This window comes from Peromyscus eremicus, chromosome 12, assembly GCF_949786415.1.
Source record: "Peromyscus eremicus chromosome 12, PerEre_H2_v1, whole genome shotgun sequence".
Lineage (NCBI taxonomy): Eukaryota > Metazoa > Chordata > Mammalia > Rodentia > Cricetidae > Peromyscus > Peromyscus eremicus.
The window spans coordinates 6,188,552-6,193,572 of record NC_081428.1 but is presented as its reverse complement, the minus strand read 5'-3'; the positions used below and the strand labels follow the sequence as shown (position 1 = coordinate 6,193,572).

At 49.0% G+C, this 5,021-nt stretch overlaps 1 long non-coding RNA gene across 1 annotated transcript; it reads right to left on the bottom strand.

The window, feature by feature from the left end:
* Positions 1 to 1,577: 1,577 nt before the first annotated feature.
* LOC131922325 (uncharacterized) lies at positions 1,578 to 3,106 on the bottom strand. The gene is made up of 3 exons (XR_009382249.1): positions 2,839 to 3,106; positions 1,842 to 2,241; positions 1,578 to 1,654 (listed from the first exon to the last, which is right to left on the bottom strand). It is a non-coding gene; the product is annotated as an uncharacterized LOC131922325 (long non-coding RNA).
* Positions 3,107 to 5,021: the final 1,915 nt, after the last annotated feature.

Sequence of the window (5,021 nt, the reverse complement as noted above, 5' to 3'; positions counted from 1 at the left end):
AAGTGAGGGGAGCAAAAGCTGCTCAGAGCTAATGTGGCAAGGTCCCGTTTCCTGCGGGGACTCCAAGGCAGGCAGGGAGTGGACAGCTTCACAGAGGGAAAGGGGAGGGCCTCAGGTCTGCCCTGGTTGGAGGCTCCTGGCCTGGAAAGCTGCAGGGGGGCTAGTGAGAGGTAGGTCAGAGGGCATGTTTGGCTGCCTCTGACTGGGACAGACATGGGGGAGACATCAGGGACTGATCTAAGCCCTGGCCCTCTGGGCCGAATGCTAAAGATGTGATTTCTGAGCTTCCTGGACTGGAGATAGCAAGCTGGCTTCCTACGGGTCTGACCCATGGCAGACTGGCTTCCTGGCTGCGTTGTTTTCTTATTTGTAGATAAAGGAGATGGTGTTCCAGGCGGGCTGCTGTAGGTGGTGAGCCAGAGGTCTGTTGTCCATGTGGTTTGGTCACTGTCCATTGCTACACTGAGTCTCTCTGAGAATCAAACAGGGCAGGAACCCCAGGAGAAAGAAAGAGGGGAAAGGAGAGGAGGGGGAGGACAGGAGGGGGAAAGGGAGGAGGGGGAGGAGAGGAGGGGGAAAGGGAGGAGGGGGAGGGGAGGGGGGATGTGGAGGGGGGATAGGAAGAAAGGAGAGGAGAAGAAGAGAGAGGAGGGGAGAGGAGGGAAGGGGAGGGGAGGGGAGGGAAGGGGAGGGGAGGGGAGATACCTACCAGCAGAAACATCCTCTAGGAAGTCATGAAGTTTTAGGGGGGTGGGGCTGGGACACAGGACAGTGGCAGAAGCTGCTTACCTATCTCCTGTCGGCTAAGATGATGATGACAGGGAAGGTGAATGTGTTCCAGACAAAGAGGAAACCCAGCCATTGCTCCTGCTGAGTTCTCACATGCAAACCACACACATCTTCTTTTGGTTTCAAGCAAGAGTGGGCTCAGAAATAAATAACTCAGGAAGAGAAAAACTTCCACGTCTTCTGGGACACCAGCTGCACTCGCTGAGAACTGAAGGGCCGGTCCGCCATCCCCATGTTCATTACTTGTCTCCTGCCTGTGACAAAAGGAGGGTTTGTCTGGTCCTCACCTCACGGGAGGTAAGGCAGGAGGTAAGGCAGGGGGTGGCTGGTCAGTTTCCAATCAGGAAGCAGAGAGAGATGAATGTCCAGTCCACGGAGTGGAACCATCTAATTCAGGGTGAAACTTTCCACCTCAATTAATCCAGTTTAACTATAATTTCTCACAGGGGTGCCTAGGGCCTTGTTTCCATGGTGACTGTAAATCTTGTAAAGTTGACAATCAATTAACCGCCATAACCTCCTGTTCTGAGGAAGCAATTCCCAGCCTAGCCCTGGGTTCGTGAGTGGTTAGAAAGCCCCAGCCGAGGCAGCAGCCCAGGCCCAGGCACTTCAGCTGTAAAGCCGGGACTAAGCCCTCTCACTCCCATTTCACTGACTCCCATCCTCAGGTCCCTGTAAGACCGTGTGTTAGAGACAGGGAGAAGAAAAATTATTTCTGTGTTTCGCTCCCTCGTATTTCACCTTGGGAACTTCAGACCAGACCCAGGACTGGCAATCACAAGCAGGGGTTGTTCAATAATGCTTTTTATTATTATCACAAATGCAGGTTTCTTCTACTGAAGTACGGTAACCATGTTTCAAAAATCTGCAAAGTGGAAAATAGAAATTTACCAAGAAGTCAGTGAGTTGCCAAACAAAAAAAAAAAAAAGGAAGGGGCATGAAGTTGAGGGGGTGGGGGTGGATCTGAGAGGAGTTAGGGGAGGCGTGGGGGATGAATATAATCAAAATACATTGAATGAAATTCTCAAAGAGTAATAAAAATATTACATACCTTTTAAAGTTACCCAGTCTCTCTACCTAACATAGCCCTTCTAGAATCATCTTATAGTCATCTTGTTATTTTTATCTTATTTTGTCAGTTTTTTGAGACAAGCTCTCCTTCATGTATGTCAGGCTGACTTTGAACTCACTTTATAGTCAGAGATAACCCTGAAGCATCCTGCTTCCTCTACATTCCCAGCGCTGGGATTACAGATGTACACTGTGGGGATTAAAGCCAGAGTGCTGTGTGTGATGGGCAGGTATTCTACCAACTGAGCTCCGCCCCTGACCTCCGTGCGGTCATCTTTGATGAGCAGGGATTTCTGCATCTCCGTGCCAGGGACACTCTCCTTGCTTGGTGTCCAAAAATATGCTTATTTCCTTGGAAACTTCCTTAAAGATGCCGGAGGCTGAAGAGCAGAGCAGGGTGGGAAGGGACACTCTTTTTTTTTTTTTTAAAGATTTATTTATTTATTTATTATGTATACAGAAGAGGGCGCCAGATCTCATTACAGATGGTTGTGAGCCACCATGTGGGTGCTGGGAATTGAACTCAGGACCTCTGTAAGAGCAGTCGGTGCTCTTAACCTCTGAGCCATCTCTCCAGCCCGGGAAGGGACACTCTTGAGTGATGATGACGTCAGTTCCAGCTGTAGGTTTTCTTAGACTCAGGCTTTCCTTCCGGTTCTCCTGTCCCTAACAGCCCAAGCCCAGATGGCTCTTGTCCTCCAGTGCCCTGGTGTGGGGAGTTATCCTACAAAAGCCCATTCATCAAAGTCTTGGTTGCGGCCCCTGGCACTACCAAGACCTTGTGAAAACTCTAAGATGTGGAGCCTAGTGGGAGTCTTTCAGGCCTTTGGGGTGTGTCCTCAAAAGCCATGGGGGAGTCCTGACCCTCTCCCCACTCTTTACTTTCTGGCCATGAAGTGAGCGGTTTCGCTCTGCCTCATGCCTTTGCCATGATGCACTGCCCCACCACAGGCCCCATAGCAATGGGGCCAATTTACCATGGACTGACGCCTCCAAGACCGTGAGCTCACATAAACCGTTTCTTTTTCTAAGCTGGCTTTTCTCTGATATTTGTTATAGGAATGGGAAACTGGCTAACATTCTACAACCTCCTAGCTGGAGATTCCCTAGTCCCTTCCTATGTGTCTTCCACATGGCCACCAGAGAGTCTTCCAAATCCCACCATGCTGCCCTGCTCCCCTACAAAGTCCCAGTGGCTTCCCTTTGCTCGGAAGTTCTAAGGCAAGTCCCCTAGCAACACAGCAAGTTCCTTCACATTCTATCTCCAATGTTGTTCTCAACCTTGGCTACATTCCAGAATCTGGAGGAGCATTAAAAACTGCCCATGAGTTATTGTTTAATTAGTCTGGCCAGGTCCCAAGTATCTGAATTTTTATTTCATTTCCCAAGACCAGGTGCTGCCTCGTGAACTAGTTGTAGATTCCTGTGCCGCCACTGGAGAGCTGGCTGCTTCCCTAATCTCAGATCCCAGGAGCGATGTAGGAACTTGCCTCGGGGCTTGAATCATGTTCCTTCCACTCTTCATCATTGATAAGCCGAGAAAGCTTCCGTGTTACCAAGTCTGGGCCTCATTGCTGCGCACAGCGGACTTGCCTGTGCCAATAACAGACTGTCCCAGAACACGCCTTGTGAGGGTTCACATTCTCACCTTGACAGGGTCGAGAATCACTTGGAGATCCATTTCTGGGATGTCTGTCAGGGATTTTTAGGTGAGTCCAGTTAAAGTGGGCAGAGTCCCTCTACCTGTGAGCAGCACCGTTGCCCAGGCTGGGGTCCTGAACTGCACGGAGAGGCCGGTGGAGCTCTAGCAGCCGTCCCTCTCAGGGCTTGACTACAGACGCCCCAATGTCTGCACCTCCTTCAGCACTAGGACGGCCTGTCCCCCAAACTGTGAGCCCAAACAGCCCTCCCTTTGTACGGTCAGGTCATGTTGTTGCAGCCATGGGGCAAGTAACTAATAGATGCTTCTTTGGCATGTGGATTATTGTGGCCTAAGGACCTTTGAGAACAAGAGATCAAGGAAAAGGTCTAAACACACAGAGTAAGTTTTCATACTAGAAAGGATCATGGGGACGCCACTTCCTCAGGAAGACCCTTAACAGCACAATGGGGGAAGACACAGACATAAATACGTACAATAGATCTCAACGATCAAGTCTGTTTATCACTTTTCCTGGTCACTTTTCCATAGCTTGCCTCACCTACCCAGGAACATTCATCTCCTCGCCCCCCTTTTTTTTATAGCTGAAGATGGCATTTAAGCCCAAGTCTCAACCTTATAATTGGGTTGCTCATTTTGTAGCACTAGGAATTTCCCATCATTTGTCAGGCAATGTTGTTGCAAAGTATCTTCGATGCCGTGTTCTGGGGTATTCTTGACATCCCAGATATCACCTGTCAAACAGTTATTGGTCTTTTGGAAGCTGAGATGATCATTCCATTCAAATTTTGTTGCTTATTCTGTAAGACACAGCTCAGCCTGGCTCACTCAGTCTTCATGATTCCCAGGCTGCACCTAGCAAGAGTCAGTCTCTGTTGGTTCTCAACATGCTCAGGTTAAGTTAATGAAGGCCAGCCTCTGCTTCATGCCACCTCTTGGCGTTCATAGCCAAAACAACAAATCCTGCGGGAGCAAGTGTAAAGGCAAGGCATCTTGAGAAGTGTTCATCGCCCTGTGTCCCACTCACATTTGGCTGAATTGATGTGGTGTGGCTGTTTTGGAAAAATGCTTTCAGTCCCTTACTACATGTATCAGAATAATTTCCTGTTGACTAAAAGATGTCTTGATTAATACAATGTTTCCTTTCAGTGCATATAAACATCCAGGGACAAATTCTTCAGCTGAATTCATCAGAGAGACATATTGCTTGATTGGTCTTTTTTGTTTCCTTTTGAGCAGGTTTTCTAAAATACCAGATTTTATTTTAATTATTTCCCCAACAGCAGCAAGTTCTGGCACATTGACACAACACCCAAGTCCTTGGCAAGAGAGGAACCAGATGTATGCCAGAGTGCCAGGACCATTTCCAAGTACTAGCAAGTCATCGGGCGCCTCTCAGGAGGGAGGCGCAGTCTCTGGGGATGGACTGGGGCGTACTGTGCACTCAGCCCTTGGACAGGGAAGCAGAGACACTTCTTACAGATGGGCCTTGTCTGAGTA